Genomic DNA, 24,897 nt, shown 5'->3' with positions numbered 1-24,897 from the left:
ACTGCAAATGACTATTCCATGTAAATTATCACTTTTGGAACAAAAATAAGTGTGTTTAGAGTCACTTTAATGCCTGAAATTGGTAGAAATAGAAGCTTCTGAATAGGAGAAAAAGTCTGTAATAATGGCAATTTTGGTCACATTGAGGCTTTAAAAAGTAGTCATTCAACATGAGGCACATTCCAAATGACATTTTGAATACATTTTTCTACAGTTCAAAAAAATCAATTTTCTGATGAAAAACGATGACCCGTGACCTGTCGAAATTTCTCCAGATGGTCAGAAATGGAAATTTTTTAATGTTTAATTTTTTGACTGCAAATGACTATTCCATGTAAATTATCACTTTTGGAACAAAAATAAGTGTGTTTAGAGTCACTTTAATGCCTGAAATTGGTAGAAATAGAAGCTTCTGAATAGGAGAAAAAGTCTGTAATAATGGCAATTTTGGTCACATTGAGGCTTTAAAAAGTAGTCATTCAACATGAGGCACATTCCAAATGACATTTTGAATCAATTTTTCTACAGTCCAAAAAAATCAATTTTCTGATGAAAAACGATGACCCGTGACCTGTCGAAATTTCTCCAGATGGTCAGAAATGGACATTTTTTAATGTTTAATTTTTTGACTGCAAATGACTATTCCATGTAAATTATCACTTTTGGAAGAAAAATAAGTGTGTTTAGGGACACTTTAATGCCTGAAATTGGTTGAAACAAAAGCTTCTGAATAGGAGAAAAAGTCTGTAATAATGGCAATTTTGGTCACATTGAGGCTTTAAAAAGTAGTCATTCAACATGAGGCACATTCCAAATGACATTTTGAATAAATTTTTCTACAGTCCAAAAAAATCAATTTTCTGATGAAAAACGATGACCCGTGACCTGTCGAAATTTATCCAGATGGTCAGAAATGGAAATTTTTTAATGTTTAATTTTTTGACTGCAAATGACTATTCCATGTAAATTATCACTTTTGGAACAAAAATAAGTGTGTTTAGAGTCACTTTAATGCCTGAAATTGGTAGAAATAGAAGCTTCTGAATAGGAGAAAAAGTCTGTAATATTGGCAATTTTGGTCACATTGAGGCTTTAAAAAGTAGTCATTCAACATGAAGCACATTCCAAATGACATTTTGAATCAATTTTTCTACAGTCCAAAAAATCAATTTTCTGATGAAAAACGATGACCTGTGACCTGTCGAAATTTCTCCAGATGGTCAGAAATGGAAATTTTTTAATGTTTAATTTTTTGACTGTAAATGACTATTCCATGTAAATTATCACTTTTGGAAGAAAAATAAGTGTGTTTAGAGTCACTTTAATGCCTAAAATTGGTTGAAACAAAAGCTTCTGAATAGGAGAAAAAGTCTGTAATAATGGCAATTTTGGTCACATTGAGGCTTTAAAAAGTAGTCATTCAACATGAGGCACATTCCAAATGACATTTTGAATCAATTTTTCTACAGTCCAAAAAAATCAATTTTCTGATGAAAAACGATGACCCGTGACCTGTCGAAATTTCTCCAGATGGTCAGAAATGGACATTTTTTAATGTTTAATTTTTTGACTGCAAATGACTATTCCATGTAAATTATCACTTTTGGAAGAAAAATAAGTGTGTTTAGAGACACTTTAATGCCTGAAATTGGTTGAAACAAAAGCTTCTGAATAGGAGAAAAAGTCTGTAATAATGGCAATTTTGGTCACATTGAGGCTTTAAAAAGTAGTCATTCAACATGAGGCACATTCCAAATGACATTTTGAATAAATTTTTCTACAGTCCAAAAAAATCAATTTTCTGATGAAAAACGATGACCCGTGACCTGTCGAAATTTATCCAGATGGTCAGAAATTAAAACTTTTTAATGTTTAATTTTTTGACTGCAAATGACTATTCCATGTAAATTATCACTTTTGGAACAAAAATAAGTGTGTTTAGAGTCACTTTAATGCCTGAAATTGGTAGAAATAGAAGCTTCTGAATAGGAGAAAAAGTCTGTAATAATGGCAATTTTGGTCACATTGAGGCTTTAAAAAGTAGTCATTCAACCAGAGGCACTTTCCAAATGACATTTTGAATCAATTTTTCTGCAGTCCAAAAAATCAATTTTCTGATGAAAAACGATGACCTGGGACCTGTCGAAATTTCTCCAGATGGTCAGAAATGGAAATTTTTTAATGTTTAATTTTTTGACTGCAAATGACTATTCCATGTAAATTATCACTTTTGGAAGAAAAATAAGTGTGTTTAGAGACACTTTAATGCCTGAAATTGGTTGAAACAAAAGCTTCTGAATAGGAGAAAAAGTCTGTAATAATGGCAATTTTGGTCACATTGAGGCTTTAAAAAGTAGTCATTCAACATGAGGCACATTCCAAATGACATTTTGAATCAATTTTTCTACAGTCCAAAAAAATCAATTTTCTGATGAAAAACGATGACCCGTGACCTGTCGAAATTTCTCCAGATGGTCAGAAATGGACATTTTTTAATGTTTAATTTTTTGACTGCAAATGACTATTCCATGCAAATTATCACTTTTGGAACAAAATAATGTGTTTAAAGTCACTTTAATGCCTGAAATTGGTCGAAATAGAAGCTTCTGAATAGGAGAAAATGTCTGTAATAATGGCAATTTTGGTCACATTGAGGCTTTAAAAAGTAGTCATTCAACATGAGGCACATTCCAAATGACATTTTGAATAAATGTTTCTACAGTCCAAAAAAATCAATTTTCTGATGAAAAACGATGACCCGTGACCTGTCGAAATTTATCCAGATGGTCAGAAATGGAAATTTTTTAATGTTTAATTTTTTGACTGCAAATGACTATTCCATGTAAATTATCACTTTTGGAACAAAAATAAGTGTGTTTAGAGTCACTTTAATGCCTGAAATTGGTCGAAATAGAAGCTTCTGAATAGGAGAAAATGTCTGTAAAAATTGAAATTTTGGTCACATTCAGGCTTTAAAAAGTAGTTATTCAACATGAGGCACAATCCAAATGACATTTTGAATCAATTTTTCTACAGTCCAAAAAATCAATTTTCTGATGAACAACGATGACCCGTGACCTGTTGAAATTTCTCCAGATTGTCAGAAATGTACATTTTTTAATGTTTAATTTTTTGACTGTAAATGACTATTCCATGTAAATTATCACTTTTGGAAGAAAAATAAGTGTGTTTAGAGTCACTTTAATGCCTGAAATTGGTTGAAACAAAAGCTTCTGAATAGGAGAAAAAGTCTGTAATAATGGCAATTTTGGTCACATTGAGGCTTTAAAAAGTAGTCATTCAACATGAGGCACATTCCAAATGACATTTTGAATCAATTTTTCTACAGTCCAAAAAATCAATTTTCTGATAAAAAACGATGACCTGTGACCTGTCGAAATTTCTCCAGATGGTCAGAAATGGAAATTTTTAAATGTTTAATTTTTTGACTGTAAATGACTATTCCATGTAAATTATCACTTTTGGAAGAAAAATAAGTGTGTTTAGAGTCACTTTAATGCCTAAAATTGGTTGAAACAAAAGCTTCTGAATAGAAGAAAAAGTCTGTAATAATGGCAATTTTGGTCACATTGAGGCTTTAAAAAGTAGTCATCCAACATGAGGCACATTCCAAATGACATTTTGAATCAATTTTTCTACAGTCCAAAAAAATCAATTTTCTGATGAAAAACGATGACCCGTGACCTGTCGTAATTTCTCCAGATGGTCAGAAATGGACATTTTTTAATGTTTAATTTTTTGACTGCAAATGACTATTCCATGTAAATTATCACTTTTGGAAGAAAAATAAGTGTGTTTAGAGTCACTTTAATGCCTGAAATTGGTTGAAACAAAAGCTTCTGAATAGGAGAAAAAGTCTGTAATAATGGCAATTTTGGTCACATTGAGGCTTTAAAAAGTAGTCATTCAACATGAGGCACATTCCAAATGACATTTTGAATCAATTTTTCTACAGTCCAAAAAATCAATTTTCTGATAAAAAACGATGACCTGTGACCTGTCGAAATTTCTCCAGATGGTCAGAAATGGAAATTTTTAAATGTTTGATTTTTTGACTGTAAATGACTATTCCATGTAAATTATCACTTTTGGAAGAAAAATAAGTGTGTTTAGAGTCACTTTAATGCCTAAAATTGGTTGAAACAAAAGCTTCTGAATAGGAGAAAAAGTCTGTAATAATGGCGATTTTGGTCACATTGAGGCTTTAAAAAGTAGTCATCCAACATGAGGCACATTCCAAATGACATTTTGAATCAATTTTTCTACAGTCCAAAAAAATCAATTTTTCTGATGAAAAACGATGACCCGTGACCTGTCGAAATTTCTCCAGATGGTCAGAAATGGAAATTTTTTAATGTTTAATTTTTTGACTGCAAATGACTATTCCATGTAAATTATCACTTTTGGAACAAAATAAGTGTGTTTAGAGTCACTTTAATGCCTGAAATTGGTCGAAATAGACGCTTCTGAATAGGAGAAAATGTCTGTAAAAATGGCAATTTTGGTCACATTGAGGCTTCAAAAAGTAGTTATTCAGCATGAGGCACATTCCAAATGACATTTTGAATCAACTTTTCTACAGTCCAAAGAATCAATTTTCTGATGAAAAACGATGACCCGTGACCTGTCGAAATTTCTCCAGATGGTCAGAAATGGAAATTTTTTAATGTTTACGTTTTTTTACTGTAAATGACTATTCCATGTGAATTATCACTTTTGGAACTAAAATAAGTGTGTTTACAGTCACTTTAATGCCCGAAATTGGTCGAAATAGAAGCTTCGGAATAGGAGAAAATGTCTGTAATAATGGCAATTTTGGTCACATTGAGGCTTTAAAAAGTAGTTATTCAGCATGAGGCACATTCCAAATGACATTTTGAATCAATTTTTCTACAGTCCAAAAAATCAATTTTCTGATGAAAAACGATGACCCGTGACCTGTCGAAATTTCTCCAGATGGTCAGAAATGGACATTTTTTAATGTTTAATTTTTTGACTGCAAATGACTATTCCATGCAAATTATCACTTTTGGAACAAAATAATGTGTTTAAAGTCACTTTAATGCCTGAAATTGGTCGAAATAGAAGCTTCTGAATAGGAGAAAATGTCTGTAATAATGGCAATTTTGGTCACATTGAGGCTTTAAAAAGTAGTCATTCAACATGAGGCACATTCCAAATGACATTTTGAATAAATGTTTCTACAGTCCAAAAAAATCAATTTTCTGATGAAAAACGATGACCCGTGACCTGTCGAAATTTATCCAGATGGTCAGAAATGGAAATTTTTTAATGTTTAATTTTTTGACTGCAAATGACTATTCCATGTAAATTATCACTTTTGGAACAAAAATAAGTGTGTTTAGAGTCACTTTAATGCCTGAAATTGGTCGAAATAGAAGCTTCTGAATAGGAGAAAATGTCTGTAAAAATTGAAATTTTGGTCACATTCAGGCTTTAAAAAGTAGTTATTCAACATGAGGCACAATCCAAATGACATTTTGAATCAATTTTTCTACAGTCCAAAAAATCAATTTTCTGATGAACAACGATGACCCGTGACCTGTTGAAATTTCTCCAGATTGTCAGAAATGTACATTTTTTAATGTTTAATTTTTTGACTGTAAATGACTATTCCATGTAAATTATCACTTTTGGAAGAAAAATAAGTGTGTTTAGAGTCACTTTAATGCCTGAAATTGGTTGAAACAAAAGCTTCTGAATAGGAGAAAAAGTCTGTAATAATGGCAATTTTGGTCACATTGAGGCTTTAAAAAGTAGTCATTCAACATGAGGCACATTCCAAATGACATTTTGAATCAATTTTTCTACAGTCCAAAAAATCAATTTTCTGATAAAAAACGATGACCTGTGACCTGTCGAAATTTCTCCAGATGGTCAGAAATGGAAATTTTTAAATGTTTAATTTTTTGACTGTAAATGACTATTCCATGTAAATTATCACTTTTGGAAGAAAAATAAGTGTGTTTAGAGTCACTTTAATGCCTAAAATTGGTTGAAACAAAAGCTTCTGAATAGAAGAAAAAGTCTGTAATAATGGCAATTTTGGTCACATTGAGGCTTTAAAAAGTAGTCATCCAACATGAGGCACATTCCAAATGACATTTTGAATCAATTTTTCTACAGTCCAAAAAAATCAATTTTCTGATGAAAAACGATGACCCGTGACCTGTCGTAATTTCTCCAGATGGTCAGAAATGGACATTTTTTAATGTTTAATTTTTTGACTGCAAATGACTATTCCATGTAAATTATCACTTTTGGAAGAAAAATAAGTGTGTTTAGAGTCACTTTAATGCCTGAAATTGGTTGAAACAAAAGCTTCTGAATAGGAGAAAAAGTCTGTAATAATGGCAATTTTGGTCACATTGAGGCTTTAAAAAGTAGTCATTCAACATGAGGCACATTCCAAATGACATTTTGAATCAATTTTTCTACAGTCCAAAAAATCAATTTTCTGATAAAAAACGATGACCTGTGACCTGTCGAAATTTCTCCAGATGGTCAGAAATGGAATTTTTTAAATGTTTGATTTTTTGACTGTAAATGACTATTCCATGTAAATTATCACTTTTGGAAGAAAAATAAGTGTGTTTAGAGTCACTTTAATGCCTAAAATTGGTTGAAACAAAAGCTTCTGAATAGGAGAAAAAGTCTGTAATAATGGCAATTTTGGTCACATTGAGGCTTTAAAAAGTAGTCATCCAACATGAGGCACATTCCAAATGACATTTTGAATCAATTTTTCTACAGTCCAAAAAAATCAATTTTTCTGATGAAAAACGATGACCCGTGACCTGTCGAAATTTATCCAGATGGTCAGAAATGGAAATTTTTTAATGTTTAATTTTTTGACTGCAAATGACTATTCCATGTAAATTATCACTTTTGGAACAAAAATAAGTGTGTTTAGAGTCACTTTAATGCCTGAAATTGGTAGAAATAGAAGCTTCTGAATAGGAGAAAAAGTCTGTAATAATGGCAATTTTGGTCACATTGAGGCTTTAAAAAGTAGTCATTCAACATGAGGCACATTCCAAATGACATTTTGAATCAATTTTTCTACAGTCCAAAAAAATCAATTTTCTGATGAAAAACGATGACCCGTGACCTGTCGAAATTTCTCTAGATGGTCAGAAATGGACATTTTTTAATGTTTAATTTTTTGACTGCAAATGACTATTCCATGTAAATTATCACTTTTGGAAGAAAAATAAGTGTGTTTAGGGACACTTTAATGCCTGAAATTGGTTGAAACAAAAGCTTCTGAATAGGAGAAAAAGTCTGTAATAATGGCAATTTTGGTCACATTGAGGCTTTAAAAAATAGTCATTCAACATGAGGCACATTCCAAATGACATTTTGAATACATTTTTCTACAGTCCAAAAAATCAATTTTCTGATGAAAAACGATGACCCGTGACCTGTCGAAATTTTACCAGATGGTCAGAAATGGAAATTTTTTAATGTTTAATTTTTTGACTGCAAATGACTATTCCATGTAAATTATCACTTTTGGAACAAAAATAAGTGTGTTTAGAGTCACTTTAATGCCTGAAATTGGTAGAAATAGAAGCTTCTGAATAGGAGAAAAAGTCTGTAATAATGGCAATTTTGGTCACATTGAGGCTTTAAAAAGTAGTCATTCAACATGAGGCACATTCCAAATGACATTTTGAATCAATTTTTCTACAGTCCAAAAAAATCAATTTTCTGATGAAAAACGATGACCCGTGACCTGTCGAAATTTCTCCAGATGGTCAGAAATGGACATTTTTTAATGTTTAATTTTTTGACTGCAAATGACTATTCCATGTAAATTATCACTTTTGGAAGAAAAATAAGTGTGTTTAGAGACACTTTAATGCCTGAAATTGGTTGAAACAAAAGCTTCTGAATAGGAGAAAAAGTCTGTAATAATGGCAATTTTGGTCACATTGAGGCTTTAAAAAGTAGTCATTCAACATGAGGCACATTCCAAATGACATTTTGAATAAATTTTTCTACAGTCCAAAAAAATCAATTTTCTGATGAAAAACGATGACCCGTGACCTGTCGAAATTTATCCAGATGGTCAGAAATTGAAACTTTTTAATGTTTAATTTTTTGACTGCAAATGACTATTCCATGTAAATTATCACTTTTGGAACAAAAATAAGTGTGTTTAGAGTCACTTTAATGCCTGAAATTGGTAGAAATAGAAGCTTCTGAATAGGAGAAAAAGTCTGTAATAATGGCAATTTTGGTCACATTGAGGCTTTAAAAAGTAGTCATTCAACATGAGGCACTTTCCAAATGACATTTTGAATCAATTTTTCTACAGTCCAAAAAATCAATTTTCTGATGAAAAACGATGACCTGTGACCTGTCGAAATTTCTCCAGATGGTCAGAAATGGAAATTTTTTAATGTTTAATTTTTTGACTGCAAATGACTATTCCATGTAAATTATCACTTTTGGAAGAAAAATAAGTGTGTTTAGAGATACTTTAATGCCTGAAATTGGTTGAAACAAAAGCTTCTGAATAGGAGAAAAAGTCTGTAATAATGGCAATTTTGGTCACATTGAGGCTTTAAAAAGTAGTCATCCAACATGAGGCACATTCCAAATGACATTTTGAATCAATTTTTCTACAGTCCAAAAAAATCAATTTTCTGATGAAAAACGATGACCCGTGACCTGTCGAAATTTCTCCAGATGGTCAGAAATGGAAATTTTTTAATGTTTAATTTTTTGACTGTAAATGACTATTCCATGTAAATTATCACTTTTGGAAGAAAAATAAGTGTGTTTAGAGTCACTTTAATGCCTGAAATTGGTAGAAACAAAAGCTTCTGAATAGGAGAAAAAGTCTGTAATAATGGCAATTTTGGTCACATTGAGGCTTTAAAAAGTAGTCATTCAACATGAGGCACATTCCAAATGACATTTTGAATCAATTTTTCTACAGTCCAAAAAAATCAATTTTCTGATGAAAAACGATGACCCGTGACCTGTCGAAATTTCTCCAGATGGTCAGAAATGGAAATTTTTTAATGTTTAATTTTTTGACTGCAAATGACTATTCCATGTAAATTATCACTTTTGGAAGAAAAATAAGTGTGTTTAGAGACACTTTAATGCCTGAAATTGGTTGAAACAAAAGCTTCTGAATAGGAGAAAAAGTCTGTAATAATGGCAATTTTGGTCACATTGAGGCTTTAAAAAGTAGTCATTCAACATGAGGCACATTCCAAATGACATTTTGAATCAATTTTTCTACAGTCCAAAAAAATCAATTTTCTGATGAAAAACGATGACCCGTGACCTGTCGAAATTTCTCCAGATGGTCAGAAATGGACATTTTTTAATGTTTAATTTTTTGACTGCAAATGACTATTCCATGCAAATTATCACTTTTGGAACAAAATAAGTGTGTTTAAAGTCACTTTAATGCCTGAAATTGGTCGAAATAGAAGCTTCTGAATAGGAGAAAAAGTCTGTAATAATGGCAATTTTGGACACATTGAGGCTTTAAAAAGTAGTCATTCAACATGAGGCACATTCCAAATGACATTTTGAATCAATTTTTCTACAGTCCAAAAAAATCAATTTTCTGATGAAAAACGATGACCCGTGACCTGTCGAAATTTATCCAGATGGTCAGAAATGGAAATTTTTTAATGTTTAATTTTTTGACTGCAAATGACTATTCCATGTAAATTATCACTTTTGGAACAAAAATAAGTGTGTTTAGAGTCACTTTAATGCCTGAAATTGGTTGAAACAAAAGCTTCTGAATAGGAGAAAAAGTCTGTAATAATGGCAATTTTGGTCACATTGAGGCTTTAAAAAGTAGTCATTCAACATGAGGCACATTCCAAATGACATTTTGAATCAATTTTTCTACAGTCCAAAAAAATCAATTTTCTGATGAAAAACGATGACCCGTGACCTGTCGAAATTTATCCAGATGGTCAGAAATGGAAATTTTTTAATGTTTAATTTTTGAATGCAAATGACTATTCCATGTAAATTATCACTTTTGGAACAACATTAAGTGTGTTTAGAGTCACTTTTATGCCTGAAATTGGTCGAAATAGAAGCTTCTGAATACGAGAAAATGTCGGTAATAATGGCAATTTTGGTCACATTGAGGCTTTAAAAAGTAGTTATTCAACATGAGGCACATTCGAAATGACATTTTGAATCAATTTTTCTACAGTCCAAAAAATCAATTTTCTGATGAAAAACGATGACCCGTGACCTGTCGAAATTTATCCAGATGGTCAGAAATGGAAATTTTTTAATGTTTAATTTTTTGACTGCAAATGACTATTCCATGTAAATTATCACTTTTGGAACAAAAATAAGTGTGTTTAGAGTCACTTTAATGCCTGAAATTGGTAGAAATAGAAGCTTCTGAATAGGAGAAAAAGTCTGTAATAATGGCAATTTTGGTCACATTGAGGCTTTAAAAAGTAGTCATTCAACATGAGGCACATTCCAAATGACATTTTGAATAAATTTTTCTACAGTTCAAAAAAATCAATTTTCTGATGAAAAACGATGACCCGTGACCTGTCGACATTTCTCCAGTTGGTCAGAAATAGAAATTTTTTAATGTTTAATTTTTTGACTGTAAATGACTATTCCATGTAAATTATCACTTTTGGAAGAAAAATAAGTGTGTTTAGAGTCACTTTAATGCCTGAAATTGGTTGAAACAAAAGCTTCTGAATAGGAGAAAAAGTCTGTAATAATGGCAATTTTGGTCACATTGAGGCTTTAAAAAGTAGTCATTCAACATGAGGCACATTCCAAATGACATTTTGAATCAATTTTTCTACAGTCCAAAAAAATCAATTTTCTGATGAAAAACGATGACCCGTGACCTGTCGAAATTTATCCAGATGGTCAGAAATGGAAATTTTTTAATGTTTAATTTTTTGAATGCAAATGACTATTCCATGTAAATTATCACTTTTGGAACAACATTAAGTGTGTTTAGAGTCACTTTTATGCCTGAAATTGGTCGAAATAGAAGCTTCTGAATACGAGAAAATGTCGGTAATAATGGCAATTTTGGTCACATTGAGGCTTTAAAAAGTAGTTATTCAACATGAGGCACATTCGAAATGGCATTTTGAATCAATTTTTCTACAGTCCAAAAAATCAATTTTCTGATGAAAAACGATGACCCGTGACCTGTCGAAATTTAGCCAGATGGTCAGAAATGGAAATTTTTTAATGTTTAATTTTTTGACTGCAAATGACTATTCCATGTAAATTATCACTTTTGGAACAAAAATAAGTGTGTTTAGAGTCACTTTAATGCCTGAAATTGGTAGAAATAGAAGCTTCTGAATAGGAGAAAAAGTCTGTAATAATGGCAATTTTGGTCACATTGAGGCTTTAAAAAGTAGTCATTCAACATGAGGCACATTCCAAATGACATTTTGAATACATTTTTCTACAGTTCAAAAAAATCAATTTTCTGATGAAAAACGATGACCCGTGACCTGTCGAAATTTCTCCAGATGGTCAGAAATGGAAATTTTTTAATGTTTAATTTTTTGACTGCAAATGACTATTCCATGTAAATTATCACTTTTGGAACAAAAATAAGTGTGTTTAGAGTCACTTTATGACTGAAATTGGTCGAAATAGACGCTTCTGAACAGGAGAAAATGTCTGTAAAAATGGCAATTTTGGTCACATTGAGGCTTCAAAAAGTAGTTATTCAGCATGAGGCACATTCCAAATGACATTTTGAATCAATTTTTCTACAGTCCCAAAAAATAAATTTTCTGATGAAAAACGATGACCCATGACCTGTCGAAAATTCTCCAGATGGTCAGAAATGGAAATTTTTTAATGTTTAATTTTTTGACTGCAAATGACTATTCCATGTAAATTATCACTTTTGGAACAAAAATAAGTGTGTTTAGAGTCACTTTAATGCCTGAAATTGGTCGAAATAGACGCTTCTGAATAGGAGAAAATGTCTGTAAAAATGGCAATTTTGGTCACATTGAGGCTTCAAAAAGTAGTTATTCAGCATGAGGCACATTCCAAATGACATTTTGAATCAGTTTTTCTACAGTCCAAAAAATCAATTTTCTGATGAAAAACGATGACCCGTGACCTGTCAAAATTTCTCCATATGGTCAGAAATGGAAATTTTTTAATGTTTAATTTTTTGATTGTAAATGACTATTCCATGTACATTATCACTTTTGGAAGAAATATAGGTGTGTTTAGAGACACTTTAATGCCTGAAATTGGTCGAAATAGAAGCTTCTGAATAGGAGAAAATGTCTGTAAAAATGGCAATTTTGGTCACATTGAGGCTTCAAAAAGTAGTTATTCAGCATGAGGCACATTCCAAATGACATTTTGAATCAATTTTTCTACAGTCCAAAAAAATCAATTTTCTGATGAAAAACAATGACCCGTGACCTGTCGAAATTTATCCAGATGGTCAGAAATAGAAATTTTTTAATGTTTAATTTTTTGAATGCAAATGACTATTCCATGTAAATTATCACTTTTGGAACAACATTAAGTGTGTTTAGAGTCACTTTAATGCCTGAAATTGGTCGAAATAGAAGCTTCTGAGTACGAGAAAATGTCTGTAATAATGGCAATTTTGGTCACATTGAGGCTTTAAAAAGTAGTCATTCAACATGAGGCACATTCCAAATGACATTTTGAATAAATTTTTCTACAGTCCAAAAAAATCAATTTTCTGATGAAAAACGATGACCCGTGACCTGTCGAAATTTATCCAGATGGTCAGAAATGGAAATTTTTTAATGTTTAATTTTTTGACTGCAAATGACTATTCCATGTAAATTATCACTTTTGGAACAAAAATAAGTGTGTTTAGAGTCACTTTAATGCCTGAAATTGGTCGAAATAGAAGCTTCTGAATAGGAGAAAATGTCTGTAAAAATTGAAATTTTGGTCACATTCAGGCTTTAAAAAGTAGTTATTCAACATGAGGCACAATCCAAATGACATTTTGAATCAATTTTTCTACAGTCCAAAAAATCAATTTTCTGATGAACAACGATGACCCGTGACCTGTTGAAATTTCTCCAGATTGTCAGAAATGTACATTTTTTAATGTTTAATTTTTTGACTGTAAATGACTATTCCATGTAAATTATCACTTTTGGAAGAAAAATAAGTGTGTTTAGAGTCACTTTAATGCCTGAAATTGGTTGAAACAAAAGCTTCTGAATAGGAGAAAAAGTCTGTAATAATGGCAATTTTGGTCACATTGAGGCTTTAAAAAGTAGTCATTCAACATGAGGCACATTCCAAATGACATTTTGAATCAATTTTTCTACAGTCCAAAAAATCAATTTTCTGATAAAAAACGATGACCTGTGACCTGTCGAAATTTCTCCAGATGGTCAGAAATGGAAATTTTTAAATGTTTAATTTTTTGACTGTAAATGACTATTCCATGTAAATTATCACTTTTGGAAGAAAAATAAGTGTGTTTAGAGTCACTTTAATGCCTAAAATTGGTTGAAACAAAAGCTTCTGAATAGGAGAAAAAGTCTGTAATAATGGCAATTTTGGTCACATTGAGGCTTTAAAAAGTAGTCATCCAACATGAGGCACATTCCAAATGACATTTTGAATCAATTTTTCTACAGTCCAAAAAAATCAATTTTCTGATGAAAAACGATGACCCGTGACCTGTCGTAATTTCTCCAGATGGTCAGAAATGGACATTTTTTAATGTTTAATTTTTTGACTGCAAATGACTATTCCATGTAAATTATCACTTTTGGAAGAAAAATAAGTGTGTTTAGAGTCACTTTAATGCCTGAAATTGGTTGAAACAAAAGCTTCTGAATAGGAGAAAAAGTCTGTAATAATGGCAATTTCGGTCACATTGAGGCTTTAAAAAGTAGTCATTCAACATGAGGCACATTCCAAATGACATTTTGAATCAATTTTTCTACAGTCCAAAAAATCAATTTTCTGATAAAAAACGATGACCTGTGACCTGTCGAAATTTCTCCAGATGGTCAGAAATGGAAATTTTTAAATGTTTGATTTTTTGACTGTAAATGACTATTCCATGTAAATTATCACTTTTGGAAGAAAAATAAGTGTGTTTAGAGTCACTTTAATGCCTAAAATTGGTTGAAACAAAAGCTTCTGAATAGGAGAAAAAGTCTGTAATAATGGCAATTTTGGTCACATTGAGGCTTTAAAAAGTAGTCATCCAACATGAGGCACATTCCAAATGACATTTTGAATCAATTTTTCTACAGTCCAAAAAAATCAATTTTTCTGATGAAAAACGATGACCCGTGACCTGTCGAAATTTATCCAGATGGTCAGAAATGGAAATTTTTTAATGTTTAATTTTTTGACTGCAAATGACTATTCCATGTAAATTATCACTTTTGGAACAAAAATAAGTGTGTTTAGAGTCACTTTAATGCCTGAAATTGGTAGAAATAGAAGCTTCTGAATAGGAGAAAAAGTCTGTAATAATGGCAATTTTGGTCACATTGAGGCTTTAAAAAGTAGTCATTCAACATGAGGCACATTCCAAATGACATTTTGAATCAATTTTTCTACAGTCCAAAAAAATCAATTTTCTGATGAAAAACGATGACCCGTGACCTGTCGAAATTTCTCTAGATGGTCAGAAATGGACATTTTTTAATGTTTAATTTTTTGACTGCAAATGACTATTCCATGTAAATTATCACTTTTGGAAGAAAAATAAGTGTGTTTAGGGACACTTTAATGCCTGAAATTGGTTGAAACAAAAGCTTCTGAATAGGAGAAAAAGTCTGTAATAATGGCAATTTTGGTCACATTGAGGCTTTAAAAAATAGTCATTCAACATGAGGCACATTCCAAATGACATTTTGAATACATTTTTCTACAGTCCAAAAAATCAATTTTCTGATGAAAAACGATGACCCGTGACCTGTCGAAATTTATCCAGATGGTCAGAAATGGAAATTTTTAATGTTTAATTTTTTGACTGCAAATGACTATTCCATGTAAATTATCACTTTTGGAACAAAAATAAGTGTGTTTAGAGTCACTTTAATGCCTGAAATTGGTAGAAATAGAAGCTTCTGAATAGGAGAAAAAGTCTGTAATAATGGCAATTTTGGTCACATTGAGGCTTTAAAAAGTAGTCATTCAACATGAGGCACATTCCAAATGACATTTTGAATCAATTTTTCTACAGTCCAAAAAATCAATTTTCTGATGAAAAACGATGACCTGTGACCTGTCGAAATTTCTCCAGATGGTCAGAAATGGAAATTTTTTAATGTTTAATTTTTTGACTGTAAATGACTATTCCATGTAAATTATCACTTTTGGAAGAAAAATAAGTGTGTTTAGAGTCACTTTAATGCCTAAAATTGGTTGAAACAAAAGCTTCTGAATAGGAGAAAAAGTCTGTAATAATGGCAATTTTGGTCACATTGAGGCTTTAAAAAGTAGTCATTCAACATGAGGCACATTCCAAATGACATTTTGAATCAATTTTTCTACAGTCCAAAAAAATCAATTTTCTGATGAAAAACGATGACCCGTGACCTGTCGAAATTTCTCCAGATGGTCAGAAATGGACATTTTTTAATGTTTAATTTTTTGACTGCAAATGACTATTCCATGTAAATTATCACTTTTGGAAGAAAAATAAGTGTGTTTAGAGACACTTTAATGCCTGAAATTGGTAGAAATAGAAGCTTCTGAATAGGAGAAAAAGTCTGTAATAATGGCAATTTTGGTCACATTGAGGCTTTAAAAAGTAGTCATTCAACATGAGGCACTTTCCAAATGACATTTTGAATCAATTTTTCTACAGTCCAAAAAATCAATTTTCTGATGAAAAACGATGACCTGTGACCTGTCGAAATTTCTCCAGATGGTCAGAAATGGAAATTTTTTAATGTTTAATTTTTTGACTGCAAATGACTATTCCATGTAAATTATCACTTTTGGAAGAAAAATAAGTGTGTTTAGAGATACTTTAATGCCTGAAATTGGTTGAAACAAAAGCTTCTGAATAGGAGAAAAAGTCTGTAATAATGGCAATTTTGGTCACATTGAGGCTTTAAAAAGTAGTCATCCAACATGAGGCACATTCCAAATGACATTTTGAATCAATTTTTCTACAGTCCAAAAAAATCAATTTTCTGATGAAAAACGATGACCCGTGACCTGTCGAAATTTCTCCAGATGGTCAGAAATGGAAATTTTTTAATGTTTAATTTTTTGACTGTAAATGACGATTCCATGTAAATTATCACTTTTGGAAGAAAAATAAGTGTGTTTAGAGTCACTTTAATGCCTGAAATTGGTAGAAACAAAAGCTTCTGAATAGGAGAAAAAGTCTGTAATAATGGCAATTTTGGTCACATTGAGGCTTTAAAAAGTAGTCATTCAACATGAGGCACATTCCAAATGACATTTTGAATCAATTTTTCTACAGTCCAAAAAAATCAATTTTCTGATGAAAAACGATGACCCGTGACCTGTCGAAATTTCTCCAGATGGTCAGAAATGGAAATTTTTTAATATTTAATTTTTTGACTGTAAATGACTATTCCATGTAAATTATCACTTTTGGAAGAAAAATAAGTGTGTTTAGAGTCACTTTAATGCCTGAAATTGGTAGAAACAAAAGCTTCTGAATAGGAGAAAAAGTCTGTAATAATGGCAATTTTGGTCACATTGAGGCTTTAAAAAGTAGTCATTCAACATGAGGCACATTCCAAATGACATTTTGAATCAATTTTTCTACAGTCCAAAAAAATCAATTTTCTGATGAAAAACGATGACCCGTGACCTGTCGAAATTTCTCCAGATGGTCAGAAATGGAAATTTTTTAATGTTTAATTTTTTGACTGCAAATGACTATTCCATGTAAATTATCACTTTTGGAAGAAAAATAAGTGTGTTTAGAGACACTTTAATGCCTGAAATTGGTTGAAACAAAAGCTTCTGAATAGGAGAAAAAGTCTGTAATAATGGCAATTTTGGTCACATTGAGGCTTTAAAAAGTAGTCATTCAACATGAGGCACATTCCAAATGACATTTTGAATCAATTTTTCTACAGTCCAAAAAAATCAATTTTCTGATGAAAAACGATGACCCGTGACCTGTCGAAATTTCTCCAGATGGTCAGAAATGGACATTTTTTAATGTTTAATTTTTTGACTGCAAATGACTATTCCATGCAAATTATCACTTTTGGAACAAAATAAGTGTGTTTAAAGTCACTTTAATGCCTGAAATTGGTCGAAATAGAAGCTTCTGAATAGGAGAAAATGTCTGTAAAAATGGCAATTTTGGTCACATTGAGGCTTCAAAAAGTAGTTATTCAGCATGAGGCACATTCCAAATGCCATTTTGAATCAATTTTTCTACAGTCCAAAAAATCAATTTTCTGATGAAAAACGATGACCCGTGACCTGTCAAAATTTCTCCATATGGTCAGAAATGGACATTTTTTAATGTTTAATTTTTTGAATGTAAATGACTATTCCATGTAAATTATCACTTTTGGAAGAAAAATAAGTGTGTTTAGAGACACTTTAATGCCTGAAATTGGTTGAAACAAAAGCTTCTGAATAGGAGAAAAAGTCTGTAATAATGGCAATTTTGGACACATTGAGGCTTTAAAAAGTAGTCATTCAACATGAGGCACATTCCAAATGACATTTTGAATCAATTTTTCTACAGTCCAAAAAAATCAATTTTCTGATGAAAAACGATGACCCGTGACCTGTCGAAATTTATCCAGATGGTCAGAAATGGAAATTTTTTAATGTTTAATTTTTTGACTGCAAATGACTATTCCATGTAAATTATCACTTTTGGAACAAAAATAAGTGTGTTTAGAGTCACTTTAATGCCTGAAATTGGTTGAAACAAAAGCTTCTGAATAGGAGAAAAAGTCTGTAATAATGGCAATTTTGGTCACATTGAGGCTTTAAAAAGTAGTCATTCAACATGAGGCACATTCCAAATGACATTTTGAATCAATTTTTCTACAGTCCAAAAAAATCAATTTTCTGATGAAAAACGATGACCCGTGACCTGTCGAAATTTATCCAGATGGTCAGAAATGGAAATTTTTTAATGTTTAATTTTTGAATGCAAATGACTATTCCATGTAAATTATCACTTTTGGAACAACATTAAGTGTGTTTAGAGTCACTTTTATGCCTGAAATTGGTCGAAATAGAAGCTTCTGAATACGAGAAAATGTCGGTAATAATGGCAATTTTGGTCACATTGAGGCTTTAAAAAGTAGTTATTCAACATGAGGCACATTCGAAATGACATTTTGAATCAATTTTTCTACAGTCCAAAAAATCAATTTTCTGATGAAAAACGATGACCCGTGACCTGTCGAAATTTATCCAGATGGTCAGAAATGGAAATTTTTTAATGTTTAATTTTTTGACTGCAAATGACTATTCCATGTAAATTATCACTTTTGGAACAAAAATAAGTGTGTTTAGAGTCACTTTAATGCCTGAAATTGGTAGAAATAGAAGCTTCTGAATAGGAGAAAAAGTCTGTAATAATGGCAATTTTGGTCACATTGAGGCTTTAAAAAGTAGTCATTCAACATGAGGCACATTCCAAATGACATTTTGAATACATTTTTCTACAGTTCAAAAAAATCAATTTTCTGATGAAAAACGATGACCCGTGACCTGTCGACATTTCTCCAGTTGGTCAGAAATAGAAATTTTTTAATGTTTAATTTTTTGACTGTAAATGACTATTCCATGTAAATTATCACTTTTGGAAGAAAAATAAGTGTGTTTAGAGTCACTTTAATGCCTGAAATTGGTTGAAACAAAAGCTTCTGAATAGGAGAAAAAGTCTGTAATAATGGCAATTTTGGTCACATTGAGGCTTTAAAAAGTAGTCATTCAACATGAGGCACATTCCAAATGACATTTTGAATCAATTTTTCTACAGTCCAAAAAAATCAATTTTCTGATGAAAAACGATGACCCGTGACCTGTCGAAATTTATCCAGATGGTCAGAAATGGAAATTTTTTAATGTTTAATTTTTTGAATGCAAATGACTATTCCATGTAAATTATCACTTTTGGAACAACATTAAGTGTGTTTAGAGTCACTTTTATGCCTGAAATTGGTCGAAATAGAAGCTTCTGAATACGAGAAAATGTCGGTAATAATGGCAATTTTGGTCACATTGAGGCTTTAAAAAGTAGTTATTCAACATGAGGCACATTCGAAATGGCATTTTGAATCAATTTTTCTACAGTCCAAAAAATCAATTTTCTGATGAAAAACGATGACCCGTGACCTGTCGAAATTTATCCAGATGGTCAGAAATGGAAATTTTTTAATGTTTAATTTTTTGACTGCAAATGACTATTCCATGTAAATTATCACTTTTGGAACAAAAATAAGTGTGTTTAGAGTCACTTTAATGCCTGAAATTGGTAGAAATAGAAGCTTCTGAATAGGAGAAAAAGTCTGTAATAATGGCAATTTTGGTCACATTGAGGCTTTAAAAAGTAGTCATTCAACATGAGGCACATTCCAAATGACATTTTGAATACATTTTTCTACAGTTCAAAAAAATCAATTTTCTGATGAAAAACGATGACCCGTGACCTGTCGAAATTTCTCCAGATGGTCAGAAATGGAAATTTTTTAATGTTTAATTTTTTGACTGCAAATGACTATTCCATGTAAATTATCACTTTTGGAACAAAAATAAGTGTGTTTAGAGTCACTTTATGACTGAAATTGGTCGAAATAGACGCTTCTGAACAGGAGAAAATGTCTGTAAAAATGGCAATTTTGGTCACATTGAGGCTTCAAAAAGTAGTTATTCAGCATGAGGCACATTCCAAATGACATTTTGAATCAATTTTTCTACAGTCCCAAAAAATAAATTTTCTGATGAAAAACGATGACCCATGACCTGTCGAAAATTCTCCAGATGGTCAGAAATGGAAATTTTTTAATGTTTAATTTTTTGACTGCAAATGACTATTCCATGTAAATTATCACTTTTGGAACAAAAATAAGTGTGTTTAGAGTCACTTTAATGCCTGAAATTGGTCGAAATAGACGCTTCTGAACAGGAGAAAATGTCTGTAAAAATGGCAATTTTGGTCACATTGAGGCTTCAAAAAGTAGTTATTCAGCATGAGGCACATTCCAAATGACATTTTGAATCAATTTTTCTACAGTCCCAAAAAATAAATTTTCTGATGAAAAACGATGACCCATGACCTGTCGAAAATTCTCCAGATGGTCAGAAATGGACATTTTTTAATGTTTAATTTTTTGACTGCAAATGACTATTCCATGCAAATTATCACTTTTGGAACAAAATAAGTGTGTTTAAAGTCACTTTAATGCCTGAAATTGGTCGAAATAGAAGCTTCTGAATAGGAGAAAAAGTCTGTAATAATGGCAATTTTGGACACATTGAGGCTTTAAAAAGTAGTCATTCAACATGAGGCACATTCCAAATGACATTTTGAATCAATTTTTCTACAGTCCAAAAAAATCAATTTTCTGATGAAAAACGATGACCCGTGACCTGTCGAAATTTATCCAGATGGTCAGAAATGGAAATTTTTTAATGTTTAATTTTTTGACTGCAAATGACTATTCCATGTAAATTATCACTTTTGGAACAAAAATAAGTGTGTTTAGAGTCACTTTAATGCCTGAAATTGGTTGAAACAAAAGCTTCTGAATAGGAGAAAAAGTCTGTAATAATGGCAATTTTGGTCACATTGAGGCTTTAAAAAGTAGTCATTCAACATGAGGCACATTCCAAATGACATTTTGAATCAATTTTTCTACAGTCCAAAAAAATCAATTTTCTGATGAAAAACGATGACCCGTGACCTGTCGAAATTTATCCAGATGGTCAGAAATGGAAATTTTTTAATGTTTAATTTTTGAATGCAAATGACTATTCCATGTAAATTATCACTTTTGGAACAACATTAAGTGTGTTTAGAGTCACTTTTATGCCTGAAATTGGTCGAAATAGAAGCTTCTGAATACGAGAAAATGTCGGTAATAATGGCAATTTTGGTCACATTGAGGCTTTAAAAAGTAGTTATTCAACATGAGGCACATTCGAAATGACATTTTGAATCAATTTTTCTACAGTCCAAAAAATCAATTTTCTGATGAAAAACGATGACCCGTGACCTGTCGAAATTTATCCAGATGGTCAGAAATGGAAATTTTTTAATGTTTAATTTTTTGACTGCAAATGACTATTCCATGTAAATTATCACTTTTGGAACAAAAATAAGTGTGTTTAGAGTCACTTTAATGCCTGAAATTGGTAGAAATAGAAGCTTCTGAATAGGAGAAAAAGTCTGTAATAATGGCAATTTTGGTCACATTGAGGCTTTAAAAAGTAGTCATTCAACATGAGGCACATTCCAAATGACATTTTGAATAAATTTTTCTACAGTTCAAAAAAATCAATTTTCTGATGAAAAACGATGACCCGTGACCTGTCGACATTTCTCCAGTTGGTCAGAAATAGAAATTTTTTAATGTTTAATTTTTTGACTGTAAATGACTATTCCATGTAAATTATCACTTTTGGAAGAAAAATAAGTGTGTTTAGAGTCACTTTAATGCCTGAAATTGGTTGAAACAAAAGCTTCTGAATAGGAGAAAAAGTCTGTAATAATGGCAATTTTGGTCACATTGAGGCTTTAAAAAGTAGTCATTCAACATGAGGCACATTCCAAATGACATTTTGAATCAATTTTTCTACAGTCCAAAAAAATCAATTTTCTGATGAAAAACGATGACCCGTGACCTGTCGAAATTTATCCAGATGGTCAGAAATGGAAATTTTTTAATGTTTAATTTTTTGAATGCAAATGACTATTCCATGTAAATTATCACTTTTGGAACAACATTAAGTGTGTTTAGAGTCACTTTTATGCCTGAAATTGGTCGAAATAGAAGCTTCTGAATACGAGAAAATGTCGGTAATAATGGCAATTTTGGTCACATTGAGGCTTTAAAAAGTAGTTATTCAACATGAGGCACATTCGAAATGGCATTTTGAATCAATTTTTCTACAGTCCAAAAAATCAATTTTCTGATGAAAAACGATGACCCGTGACCTGTCGAAATTTAGCCAGATGGTCAGAAATGGAAATTTTTTAATGTTTAATTTTTTGACTGCAAATGACTATTCCATGTAAATTATCACTTTTGGAACAAAAATAAGTGTGTTTAGAGTCACTTTAATGCCTGAAATTGGTAGAAATAGAAGCTTCTGAATAGGAGAAAAAGTCTGTAATAATGGCAATTTTGGTCACATTGAGGCTTTAAAAAGTAGTCATTCAACATGAGGCACATTCCAAATGACATTTTGAATACATTTTTCTACAGTTCAAAAAAATCAATTTTCTGATGAAAAACGATGACCCGTGACCTGTCGAAATTTCTCCAGATGGTCAGAAATGGAAATTTTTTAATGTTTAATTTTTTGACTGCAAATGACTATTCCATGTAAATTATCACTTTTGGAACAAAAATAAGTGTGTTTAGAGTCACTTTATGACTGAAATTGGTCGAAATAGACGCTTCTGAACAGGAGAAAATGTCTGTAAAAATGGCAATTTTGGTCACATTGAGGCTTCAAAAAGTAGTTATTCAGCATGAGGCACATTCCAAATGACATTTTGAATCAATTTTTCTACAGTCCCAAAAAATAAATTTTCTGATGAAAAACGATGACCCATGACCTGTCGAAAATTCTCCAGATGGTCAGAAATGGAAATTTTTTAATGTTTAATTTTTTGACTGCAAATGACTATTCCATGTAAATTATCACTTTTGGAACAAAAATAAGTGTGTTTAGAGTCACTTTAATGCCTGAAATTGGTCGAAATAGACGCTTCTGAATAGGAGAAAATGTCTGTAAAAATGGCAATTTTGGTCACATTGAGGCTTCAAAAAGTAGTTATTCAGCATGAGGCACATTCCAAATGACATTTTGAATCAGTTTTTCTACAGTCCAAAAAATCAATTTTCTGATGAAAAACGATGACCCGTGACCTGTCAAAATTTCTCCATATGGTCAGAAATGGAAATTTTTTAATGTTTAATTTTTTGATTGTAAATGACTATTCCATGTACATTATCACTTTTGGAAGAAATATAGGTGTGTTTAGAGACACTTTAATGCCTGAAATTGGTCGAAATAGAAGCTTCTGAATAGGAGAAAATGTCTGTAAAAATGGCAATTTTGGTCACATTGAGGCTTCAAAAAGTAGTTATTCAGCATGAGGCACATTCCAAATGACATTTTGAATCAATTTTTCTACAGTCCAAAAAAATCAATTTTCTGATGAAAAACAATGACCCGTGACCTGTCGAAATTTATCCAGATGGTCAGCAATAGAAATTTTTTAATGTTTAATTTTTTGAATGCAAATGACTATTCCATGTAAATTATCACTTTTGGAACAACATTAAGTGTGTTTAGAGTCACTTTAATGCCTGAAATTGGTCGAAATAGAAGCTTCTGAGTACGAGAAAATGTCTGTAATAATGGCAATTTTGGTCACATTGAGGCTTTAAAAAGTAGTCATTCAACATGAGGCACATTCCAAATGACATTTTGAATAAATTTTTCTACAGTCCAAAAAAATCAATTTTCTGATGAAAAACGATGACCCGTGACCTGTCGAAATTTATCCAGATGGTCAGAAATGGAAATTTTTTAATGTTTAATTTTTTGACTGCAAATGACTATTCCATGTAAATTATCACTTTTGGAACAAAAATAAGTGTGTTTAGAGTCACTTTAATGCCTGAAATTGGTCGAAATAGAAGCTTCTGAATAGGAGAAAATGTCTGTAAAAATTGAAATTTTGGTCACATTCAGGCTTTAAAAAGTAGTTATTCAACATGAGGCACAATCCAAATGACATTTTGAATCAATTTTTCTACAGTCCAAAAAATCAATTTTCTGATGAACAACGATGACCCGTGACCTGTTGAAATTTCTCCAGATTGTCAGAAATGTACATTTTTTAATGTTTAATTTTTTGACTGTAAATGACTATTCCATGTAAATTATCACTTTTGGAAGAAAAATAAGTGTGTTTAGAGTCACTTTAATGCCTGAAATTGGTTGAAACAAAAGCTTCTGAATAGGAGAAAAAGTCTGTAATAATGGCAATTTTGGTCACATTGAGGCTTTAAAAAGTAGTCATTCAACATGAGGCACATTCCAAATGACATTTTGAATCAATTTTTCTACAGTCCAAAAAATCAATTTTCTGATAAAAAACGATGACCTGTGACCTGTCGAAATTTCTCCAGATGGTCAGAAATGGAAATTTTTAAATGTTTAATTTTTTGACTGTAAATGACTATTCCATGTAAATTATCACTTTTGGAAGAAAAATAAGTGTGTTTAGAGTCACTTTAATGCCTAAAATTGGTTGAAACAAAAGCTTCTGAATAGGAGAAAAAGTCTGTAATAATGGCAATTTTGGTCACATTGAGGCTTTAAAAAGTAGTCATCCAACATGAGGCACATTCCAAATGACATTTTGAATCAATTTTTCTACAGTCCAAAAAAATCAATTTTCTGATGAAAAACGATGACCCGTGACCTGTCGTAATTTCTCCAGATGGTCAGAAATGGACATTTTTTAATGTTTAATTTTTTGACTGCAAATGACTATTCCATGTAAATTATCACTTTTGGAAGAAAAATAAGTGTGTTTAGAGTCACTTTAATGCCTGAAATTGGTTGAAACAAAAGCTTCTGAATAGGAGAAAAAGTCTGTAATAATGGCAA

This window comes from Triturus cristatus, chromosome 10 (assembly GCF_964204655.1).
Source record: "Triturus cristatus chromosome 10, aTriCri1.1, whole genome shotgun sequence".
In the NCBI taxonomy this organism is placed as follows: domain Eukaryota; kingdom Metazoa; phylum Chordata; class Amphibia; order Caudata; family Salamandridae; genus Triturus; species Triturus cristatus.
Note: the sequence above shows the minus strand (reverse complement) of the source record.